The sequence below is a fragment of the Alligator mississippiensis genome, chromosome 3 (genome assembly GCF_030867095.1).
Source record: "Alligator mississippiensis isolate rAllMis1 chromosome 3, rAllMis1, whole genome shotgun sequence".
In the NCBI taxonomy this organism is placed as follows: domain Eukaryota; kingdom Metazoa; phylum Chordata; order Crocodylia; family Alligatoridae; genus Alligator; species Alligator mississippiensis.
The window spans coordinates 215,109,187-215,120,910 of record NC_081826.1 but is presented as its reverse complement, the minus strand read 5'-3'; positions in this window follow the sequence as shown (position 1 = coordinate 215,120,910).

The window sequence follows — 11,724 nt, the reverse complement described above, 5'->3', positions numbered from 1 at the left end:
GAGGCTTATATATTTTTTAACAGTCGCTTAATACTCATGTGATCATATAGTGAAATTAGCATGAAAAGCGGCTATAATATTATTTCATTATTTCTTTGCTGTAATCAGGATGGGAATTATGAGGGAGGTGAGGTTAGTTCACAAACCTCCTTCTTGCACCTGGAAATCTACTTTGTACATACTTTTTTTTTTTTTTTTTTTACCTTTAAGGCCGCGGTGAGCGAAACATTTATAAAAGAGTTACAAAGAACAAACACTTGCCCTTATCTGTTCTACTGTACAGAGCCAGCAATTCTATACAAAGCGGTTATGTCATCTTATAACTAAAATAATCAAAGTTTAAGGCATATATTTTTTTTGATTCCACATAATGGAATTGCATATGAAAAATAATCTCATATTTCATTACAATACAAAATACAGTAGCTCATATTCTATTTATTGTTATTCTTTATTAGTTTTACATTGCCCCTGCAATTTCAGTTTAATGAAGGCTGTAGAACAGAAAATCCACAAAAACTTTAGAGAATTTGTCAGGAAGAAAGATCATGGAGACCTGTGATTTCTGGGATTCAGGGAGGTATGGACTACTGCAAATTCTAGGAAAATCACTGAATAAATGGAGCCTGGATACAGCTGAGGCATCTTGCCTCAGCTGGAAGAGCGACGGATAGCTCAATGAACCTGCCCATTCAATCCTTAAGACTGAGACGGTCTACAGTCATTCTGCTAAGAGTGGTTCTGTAATGCGGTCAGTTGTCCCTCGGAAACTGGACTGAGATCCGCTTCTCACTTCACACAAGTCAGATAACAAATATTGTTTCTTCTAAAACCAGTTAAGAATCAAATGTAATAGGAAAGCTAAGTATTATCTGACTACTGTGTCAAGGTAGTATTTTTCTTTTAATGGCATGATATATCTTGTGCCCCATACTTCTGAGCTATTGTTCTTTAGTACCTTTAAGGTTCCTTCTAATGAAGTGCCACTTCTGATAATGAAAGAAGCAGTAGAAAGGTTTCTGAAGATTACATGGGAGCTAGAAATGATACAATCCACAGAATGAGGCTATTTCACATTAATACTGGAATAACGTAGCAGATTCTAATTCACTGTTCTATTGGAGTAACACAGCTATAAAAACTTGAGTGAAGCAGTGGTGAATCATGCTTATTGCTATTTAAAAAATGTGAATATCCCTACAAAAAATGTTTTTATTATTGAGGCCCTACAGACCACGTTAAGAGGTTTGCTTCACCTTATTTGGGAATGCAGCTTCCTAGATGCATTTTGTTTCAGGAGGGTGGAGAGAGAAGGGGAATGTGTGATGATAATGCTTATATATATTACATATTAGGAAATTGATGAGGTTCTCTTCTAGCCTCTGTTTTAACTCTAATGGAACAAATGGATAAAGAATCAACTAAATGGATGTTGCTGTGCTGCTAGCAAGATATAGGATTACAAATGTTTGCATTGAACTATATTCTTTTTTTCATTTATTCTTGGATTAGAGATGAGCTGCTCCACGCAGAGTCATGAAATAGCACTGCATATAGGGATTTCCTAAGTATTTGTGATGATTTTTGTGGACTACAAATGAATGTGGTAGGAAACATGGGGTACCATTACACCCAAATTTGGGTAGGAAAAATTGGTAGGAAAATCACAACCCCGAACACTCTCCTGGATATTAGCATCCAAATATTAGGCCAGAAAGAGAGAGCAAGAGGAAACATGACCCTGTAGTCTGAGGTGTTCACCTGGCGGGAGTCAAGAAATTGTTTAATATAAAATACACAAACATTAATTGGAGCAGGGACTGGAACACTCCCACCCTTTTCAGGTTTCCCTTTCTTCCTAGCCAAGTGCTCTAACCACAAAATTAAAGAATCATGCTTTTTCTTGTTTCTCTTCCTTTCTTCCCTCTCCCCCACCAATATTGAAGTATTCTGTATATATTGGAACAACTTCAACAAATCATTGAGAGTGTACCCCAAAGTATCTTGTATCATAAAGTTAGGATACTCATGACAGCTTGCAAATTCTCTTCTAAAAGAAGACAGTGAAACAAAGGTCTCTCACATCCTGCCTTGGAGTGCATTAGCCACTGCTGCCTTTGCCACCATGTTTTTTGTAGAGCCTGATCAGTTAGGTGTACTTTGAGAGTGCCTACTAGATCAGACTTCATGTTTGAGGTATTCTTTTGCCCGTCTCATCTGTGGGTCTGAATGGCCTAATATTTGGATGCCAGTCTCCAGGAGTGTTCAGGGTTGTGATTGTCAAGTGGAGGGAGGTTCCTCTGCCCTCCCACCATCCTAAAGCAAAGCTTGTCCTCCTGGGACTGAGGTAAGACAGAGCTCTCCTTAACTTTTCTTACCATTTGGCTTATGGAACGCCTTCCTCAGTGTTCTGGCTGTTGCAGATCCCATTCTTAGGCATGTAACTGTTAGGGCTGTGCGAGTCCGCAGTGATCCAATCTGGCTTCGGATCCGGCCACTTCAGATGGCCGCGATCCGATCTGGAGCTCTGGACTGGGTTTCCGCCTCAATCCGGCCAAAGCAGCTCCGAAGCTTCAGAGCCGCCTCGGAGATCTGGCAATAGGTTATAATGGGGAATCAACAAAAGAGCTATAACTTTGTTGGTTTTGGTATGATTTGGATGAAACGTGCAAGGATGGTAGCCTCTGCTAAGAGTATGAAACTTGCCAAGTTTCAAGAAGTTCGGTGTAGGGGTTTGGGGGGAACTGTACCCCAAATTCTCGAAAGCCAAACTCATGTCATGGCTGTGTTACATCACAGGGGGCTGAAAACTGCAGGGCTGATAGCTCTTACTGAGGCCACAAAGCCTGCCAAGTTTCAAGAAGATCAGTGCAGGGGTTGGGGGGTAACTGCACCCCATGCTGCTGACAGGCAAAACTTGTGACACAAATGACCCTGTGTGTGTGTGATGGCGCAGCGGGCTGAAAACTGCAGGGGTGGTAGCTCTTACTGAGGACACAAATCCTGCCAACTGTGACTGTGTCCTAGAGCAGGCCTGAGTAAGTGCTGGGCCCTGCCAGGCCGCGAAGCCTGCCTGCCAGCTGTATGCATCTCGCTGGGGGAGTCTGTCGTTTGGGGCCCTGCATCCCAAGCTGCTGACAGGCAAAACTCATGATGTGGGTGGGTGACACTGTGTGTGTGTGTGTGTGTGTGTGTGTGTGTGTGTGTGTGTGTGTGTGTGAAGGTGCACCCTTCTTGGCGCTGGGGCCTCTGCACAACGTGGCAGTGTGCCCCACTGAGGCTGCCTCCTCCCCTACAGCCTCATGCCCGGTCCTCTGCTTTATGTGACAACAGGTACAATAACTTAGCTGGCTCAATACCAGTAGCATCAGCATCAAAGGTACCCAAACAGAACTGTCACAGCCTGTTGTTTTATAAAGGAAATGACAGCAAGAAGTAAAGATGTTGTTTTGTGTTGGACATATGATGTTATTCATGTTGTGTGATGGCTTATCTTGTGTTTTTATGTCTATATGTGTATTATGAAAAAAAAAGAGTACTTAAAAAAAAAAAAATGTATTTTTGGAAGCTTTAGGGTTGAAAACCCCTTTGTCAGGCTGAGGAAGTACCTGCAGTTGGTCCTGGATGCCCGGGATAAGTTTCTGTACCTACTACCTAGGAGGCTGATGAAGTGCAGTTCATAGGCCCAGCTCTGAAAAGTGGTTTGTACATTCAAACAAGCACCCAACCTCATCACCAGAACTGAAGCCAACTTCCTACAGCTTAAATCACAAAACCTGCCAACTATCTCCAGTACCCCCACAAACTGCACACCAGAATCTATCAAAGACAACAAAACCCAACTACCTGTGAGGGCACAATCCTCACCAAAAAAACACTCTGCCTCCCGTCTCTCAGGCCTGATCCTGAGAGGGAACTAATTACAGTGCAAACCACTTTTCAGAGCTGGGCCTATTGCCTGCACTTCATCAGTCTCCTAGGTAGTAGGTACAGAAACTCATGGACTCAATATATACAGTGGAGTTCTGGCACACTGCGACCTGCCGGACATCTGACACCCCAGACACCTCTGCACTTTTACCTGCACTGCTACATCCCCCTTTCCCACCTGCCTACCACCCCAGCCTGTCCCTCACCCCTTGATGCCTCCATTTCCATTGACTGGCTTTCTTGCCTGCATTGCGGGCCAGGCCAGCTTCCAGCTTTACTATTCTTTCCATCCAGGACCAACTGCAGGTACTTCCTCAGCCTGACAAAGGAGTTTTCAACCCTAAAGCTGGCATCCCAGGCAGCTTAACTGAGCTCACCGGGAGCCTCACAACTGCACAGCAAGCATCAGGCCTGTCAAAGACATGACAGGTCTGGGCGTTCCCCAGCCAGGACTTTGTGTGTGCATGCGTGCGTTAGCTGGAGGTTATGGTGCCTCCTCCCCACCTTTCACCAGGGGATCGTTGCTCCTGGCATTTACAGGACTGCTGCGCTGCCAGCAGTCCCACCAGGCCTCCCTACCCTGGCAGGGTGCAGTTTTAGTGGTCGTGCCCAGGACCTGGGGCCTCCCCCTTCCCCATAGCACCATTCCCATACCTCCAAGTTCGTCCTGGCAGGGGAATGAGCTCAGCAGGGATATGTTCTCCCCTGCTGGCTGGTAATGCAGTTAGTGCCCCCTCCAGCTGAGAGCAGGTCATTACTTGGCTTTTCAAAACCTCAAAAACGGAAATTGGTGCAGACAGAGTGAGGAGGGTGGCATTCAGTCCATCTGCAGGTGGAGCTTGGAGAACCCCAGCAGCAGGAGGTTCACCTTCAGGAACACCAGCTGCTCTACCAACGTAGGACCCAACCAGGTGCGGTGGGGTGTCACAACATCCCCAGCAATGCTGAACACCCTCTTGCTTGGAACACTGGTTGGTGGACAGGACAGGTGTTGCCGGGCAACTGTGGCCAAATCCTGCCACATCTGGCCGCAGCTTGCCCAGTAGGCCAAGGGGTCGCATTCCAGTGGTTCCACATCCTCAGCGAGATAGTGCTGAGGCTCCGGTGGTTATGTACCTGCCCGAGGCTGGGGTCTGGTACATTTGGACCCCAGCATTGAAGCCGTGCGCATGGCCCGCATTGGCAGTGGCTGGTGTGGAGGAGACTGGCTGGTGCTGGTGCCGGTGCTGGGAGTGCTGGCACTGGGAAGTGGATCCACCTCTTCCACATCCCTTCACCTCTGCGCTTTGGCCTCCCTGACTTTGTTCACGAGCACCTGCGTCCAGTGATCAAGGGTTTTGGGGCTGCCAGTGCACATGCTCCCCTTCACCCTCGGGCTGCACATGCCCACCATCATGTGGACTGTACTGGACCACAAGGGATTCAGCCGTCTCCTGATGGCCTCCTTCAGCCGTCTCACCAGTGCCTGCATATCTGGTGACAGAGGCCTGCCCCAGCCAGGAACATCAATCCCCTGGAACTTCTCCATTTGGTTCTCCAGTTCCCTCACTAGGGGGATCACCTGGCTGAGGAGGGCGTCGCGAGCGCTAAGGGTCTCGGTGGCCTTGAGGAAGGGCTTGTGGACCACCAACATCTGGGAGATGGTACCTCACTCGGCTCTGTTCAGGGGGGCACTGATCCTTGTCTCCCCAAGCAAGGCCATCTCATAGATGGCCTTCTGTTGCTCCACCAGCCTCTCAAGCATCAAGTATGTGGAGTTCCACTGAGTCTCCATATCCTGTATGATTCTGTGCTGTGGGATGCTGAGCTCTGCCTGTTTCTCCCACCACATCTTGTCCCCCTTGATGCTGCGGTGGAAGCGTAGTAAAACCCCAGGTTTTTCTTTTTTAATACATATATGATAAATATGCATTCCCTTCCCTTCCCCAATTATTTCTGGCTTTTCTTTCTCTCCTTCTCTATTCCCTATAGACAAGCATAAGCAAGCTCAGACTTAGGATAAGCTTTAACATTTTTATTTTGGTAGCAAGTTTTTGTTTTTGGATATCCACTGTTTTATATTGTATTATTATTAGGTTTGTATTGATTCTTACTGTTGTATATTGTATTATTATCATTTTCGTATTGATTTTTATTGTTTCATTTCATATGGATATTGTATGTTTTAGGCCTGTGTTTGTAAGTGAACCAAAGTAATGTCAAGTTTCCATTTTGTATGCCAAGTCTCCATCTTGCGTCCTCTGCCTGGGCATCCCCCGTGTTACAACTGTATGAGTCACATAGCTCTCCCATGTAAATTGGTTCCAAGATGAATGAGAGTGATTGGGAATGATTGAAATACAATGGTAGAAGGCCTCTACTGAATGACCTGTAACAACCAGGCCATCACGTCACATTGATCCATCCAGGAACCACAGACCTCACCCAGGAACAGAGACAAGAACCCAGCTTTTGAAAGACAAAAGACCCTGCAGAACCAGCAACTCTACCATTGTACCCCACCATTACAGACACCTGAAACTGCACATCTCTGCAAGGAGCACACATGCTCAGTATGCCAGGGGCTGACCCTTGCCTGGGCATGCCTCCTGTCACTAGGGTCACACACAGTCTGAACCAGCACCATGTCACACCACCTATCCACCCAGAGGCCCAGCCAGCGACAACACCTACTGGACAAGGACCCCTTTCCAGCCTGGATAGGTAGCTATCACCTCCCACCCCCTCTTCAACCAAGGACTTGGACTCTGCTTCTCTTCCCTACCTGGACTCCAGCCCTTCCACTGAGTCTCCTTCTCCTGCTGCTATTGTGAGTGAGTGTGTGTGTGTGTGTGTGTGTGTGTGTGTGTGTGTGTGTGTGAACCAATAACTTCATGGGGCTGTGTAGTGTGTTGTCTGTTTAATAAAACTGTTATCTGGACTGCTAAGTTGGGTTTTGCTTTACTATGGTTTGGCCCTGCTCCAATCTCTGCTCCTCACCCCTCTAACTTCGGTCTCATTTCTCCCTCTCCTGCTTCTGGCTCACCGCCACCTCCAACATCTGTCCTGAGCTCCTCTCTGCCTCCAAACCCTCTGTTTCTTTGCCACTGTCTTATCCCCACTGTCTTTTGCTTTTCCCCTGAGCAACCAGGTTTCAGACTCAGTTTCTTTCCTGCCTGTCTCATTCTTGTCACCACTTATCTGCCCCAGCCCCCAATATCTCAGCTATCTGCCTCAGTTTCCAGCCCCAGTCTACCTTAAGTAAACCCAAGCCTCAGTTCCTCAGACAGCTTCTCTCTAGTCTACCGGTTTTAATCCCGGTTCTGGCAACTTTCACTCCCTACACTTTAACTCTCTCTCACCTGCACCTTCCCCCAAGTATCCCAGGTACTCCAAGCACACACATACACACTGTACCATCCAAGTTAGGAACTTACCTGTGTGTATGTGTAGATGGGTTGTGTGTGTGTGTGTGTGTGTGTGTGTGTGTGTGTAAATAAAATAATAATATGTCATTGTGTGCATGATATACGAATTAGTGATCTGTGTCTAACTTTTGGGATGTATAGTGTATGTGCTTGAATTGGTGATAGGTATGCATGTGCCTAGGCTGGTTTGGATGTGTATGTGCCTGAGCTGGTAGTGTATGTGTATGCACCTAATTGATTTGTGTGTTTGTATATGTGCAATTGTGTCACACCCTCCTGTCTAACAGTGCAATATTGAGATTCTGAGAGTTGGCCTGACCCCACAGGGCTACAGAAGTAGCCCGCCACCTTCCTGCATTTTGAAATCAGCTGGCTTGTAGCAGTGCTGGGGGCGGTGCCATCACCAGCAGCCCTGTCCCCCTCCAAGACATCCCTCACTATCAGGTGCAGCTTGTGTGCTACACAGTGGATGCCAACAAAGTTGGCATCATGGACAGCCTTCACCATATTGGCCCCAGTGTCGGTCACCATGAAACCCACGGGTGAGCTTGGCCTGCCCAATGAGGCACCCCTGCACCACACGGTTCATGGCCCCCATGATCTCCCTTGCCGTGTGCGACTCATCCAGCACCTCAGCTTGCAGTAGAGCCCACCGACGGCCTGACTGAGCGCACCAGTGCCCCATGAGGGAGAGGTAGGTGTGATCGCCACCCCGGCTGCTCCAGATGTTGGAGGTGAAGTGCAAGGCTACCTGCAGCCTTGCCTTGAACAGCTCCTCCCTCAAATACTCCCTGCATGCCTGATACAGGGAGGGCACCACCATGGTGGTGCATGCGGGCACTTTGTAAAATGGGGCCAGAAGTGCTACGAACCACCCTGAACCCTGGTCGCTTAACTAGGGAGAAGGGCTGGCTTTCCAGAGCAAGCATCTCCCCAATGCTCTGGGTGATCTCACGCACCTTGGGAATGCGCCCCCCTTTCTGTCCACCTTTCCCCCACTGGTCCAGTGTGCCTGCCTCTGCGGTGGGGGTAAGGGGGCTTTGGAGTAAGCTGGGGACTTCCCTTTCGGCACACTCTCACTGGTACCAGGCTGAGCAGCAGGATGAAGGGCAACGGGGTGGTGCCTCCTCAGATGCAGCAGCATAGCTGTGGTGCAGAAGTGTCTCACGTCCTTGCCACAGTTCATGTGCCTTCGGCAATGCTGGCAGATGGCAAACCTGGGATCATCTGCCACCTCAAAATGTTCCCGCACTACACTACTCCCCCAGTTCTGGGTTGAGGGTGAGGATCCTGCCTTTTCCCCCTTCTCAGCAGGCTGAGGCTGAACAGCAGGAGGAGCTGCCTCAGCTGAGCCACTTGCCTCCACAACCTCAGCCTCCTCCCAGGTGCTGCTTTCTAGAACAGATGTGGGTCTAGGGGAAACTTGAGGGGTGTGGAGCACAAACCCTGATTCCCCCTCAGTCTCCAGAATTGCCTGAGCCAGTGTGCTCAGCATCCCTGGTTCCAGCTCCAGCTCCTCCCCTGGCAGTGGGAGGCTCACGCTGAGAGCTGAAATTGGGGTGGAAGAGGCACTGATTCCACTGCTGGTGCCCACTTCTGGACTGAGCGGAGGTTGTGCAGGTGTAGGGATGTTAGGTGTAGACACTGCTCCCACCGCCTGGCTTCCACTGACAGCGCTGATGTCATGGTTGCTCAGGAATAGACTGCGTCTATGTTTGGGATGGGGGGGCAGGCTTGTAGCTGTAGCTCTCCCTGTACCCCCTCTTCTTCCCGAACCAGAAGACCTGGCACCTGCCTTTCCAGCATGCTTCATATTGATCTTTCCTGTGCTGCAAAAGGTGTGTGTGGGTGTGTGTGTGTGTGTGAATCCTTTTGTATATCTGTCCGTCTTGTTCTCCTGTGAATATCTGTGTCTATCTTGTGCTGTGAATGAAATTATTTGTTTCTTCTTTCTGGCTCTCACTATATTGTCTATCTTGTGGTGTGAATGAAATTATTTGTGTGTCTTCCTGTGTCTCAATATATTACCCGTGTCTTGCTCTTCTGTAAATATCTGTCTGTCTTCTGCTGCTGTGATTTTTTTTCTATATTCTGGGTCTGTGCGTGCGTGCAAGCAATCTGTGCCTCCCTGAACAGTGATAGATAACACTGGCTGAGAAAACACAACTGTCTTTTTGCAAAGTTTCCAAAACAAGTTCCCCAAAAAATAATTCAAAGAAATAAATTGCATTGTAATACTACTAATAATTGAATTGAATAGCTAAACTAAGCTAAGCTAAATCCTAACCACTTCTTTATAACATGAAAAAGCAGCAGGCAGGTCTCAGTCGCAGCGGTCCTCTCTCACATAGCTGCTGACAGGGAACAAGCTGCAAAAGGCACACAAGGGCTGGAAACGGGGGCTTTTATACTTTTTTAAGTCCCACCCCCGCAGACGCTGCCATTGGTAAAGGTAGCCAGGGAGAAATCCTTCTCACTGGCTGCCTACAGACATCAGTCTTCCCCCCCCCCCCCCCCCCCCCCCCCCCGCCATGCTCCCCATCCCACTCTCCGTCTCTCCCCTGCTCCCCCTCCCTCTTCTAATTGCCTCAAAATGGCCAAAATGGCTCCGAAGCAGGTCTGAAGCGCTTCTGATACCCCCAACCCGCACCAGACACCATTACTGGGATCCCGCTTTGATCCGGAAGTGCCAATTCGGACTCCGAAGCATCCGAAGTGGGATCCGAAGACTCACACAGCCCTAGTAACTATCTCAGTCCATGCTACATGGAACTAAGGCATTTAATTTGGATACTGTGAATTCCAGTAGGTGGCTAGGCACCTGAAAATCGTGTTGCAAGGCTGAGCAGTGAAACATCTTGGTCCCCTTTCTGGACCTAGCCTCGAAGTCCTAATTCTGCTTTACTGGCAGTTTAGCTTTTTTCTTACATGAGAATCAGCTTTGACCCAAGATTTCTACTCTTGTAATATTTACATCAAAATGAACCTGAGGGGCACTCAGAAAGCTGGTACAACAAAACCACACTTACCTTTTGGTTTAGGTGAGATTTACTATGGAGATAGAAGTCTTTTGAGCTGTATCTAGAATTCCCAAAAAAGAAGGATTGCTTGCACCCAAGAATTTGGTTGGGCTGGTCTATTAAACAGAGATGTTCGTTTATTAAATCTGGATATGATTTAAGCTTGATAATGTTTTGACTCAAATCCATTCTATCTTGGCAGAGGGAGGGGTTAGAGTGTCTGTGTCCGTGTGAAGAAAGGTTCACAACTTCAATGAACCTCCCCAGTTCCTGTGCATGCCCCTTGCCCTGTGGCCCCCACCATCCTCTGCTTTCCCCACACCCCCACTGTTTACCTACTTGGGCAGCTCTGGCTCTAGCTCTGGGGAATTGGTGGAGGTGGGACCCCAGCCTGGGCTGGCAAAACCAGTAACAGCAGCTCTGGGACTGGCCAGGTCAGGGCTGGAGCTGGAAACTGGCACTGATGGTAAGTAGACAAGGGGGGAGGAAACTGGCTTCATGGTCTCCCTGTGCTTACCTTCAAGCTACATACTTGCAAGCCTCCCTTGTGTGCCTCTACCCCCACTGCACAGTCTCCCATGGACACCCCACACCCCCGCTGTGTGGTTTCTCCCTGCGCCCCCACCATTGTGCAATGGTAATTGGGGCAAAACCCCTCATCTTGAGGCAAAAACCCTCATCCTGGATTTAAGCAAACACAGTAAGTAATGGTTTAGTTGGTTTGCTGTGATATTATAATACTGCTTTATTTTTCTTTTTGGAGTGTTGCTAAATGCATATTATAGCCCATGCCTGCTTGCTGATATGCATTTCCATCACTGTATTCAGCCTGCATCTGTTGAGCCTTCTGGTGTTTCCTCTGTGATAGTTTCCATTAATTCTTTTTCTACTGCTGTGCTATCATCTCAAACTTTGGTTTCTCTTGTCCACACACACAGGTCTGAAATTTCAGGCATCAGGTTAATTATGAAGTTGGATCTCACCTTGAGGGATGGTTTTCCTCATGGATGTTACAGCATTCATAAATCAATTAGCAAGAGGTTCTATCTGCTTGATTATTGCATCATTGATTATTGATTATATCCTCTAAAAAACCTCTTCAGGCCTCTTGCTGAAGTTGGAACAGCAGCAAAATGTCACAGTTCTCGGGATGTATTGGTGTAGTGATCTAGAGGCAAGAGGACCAATACTGAAACTCAAGAATCAAGTCCAGAATAACTGCTGTGAGATCCTGCTTGGTTTACTGATGACAAACACAAGTCTATGTTGTATTCTCACTTCTATCGGCCACCGTGGAGGGCGTTGAGTTGTTCTGGATTGTGTGAGTGTCTGTCTGATTTTCTGTTAATATGCCATTCGTTTTGGTC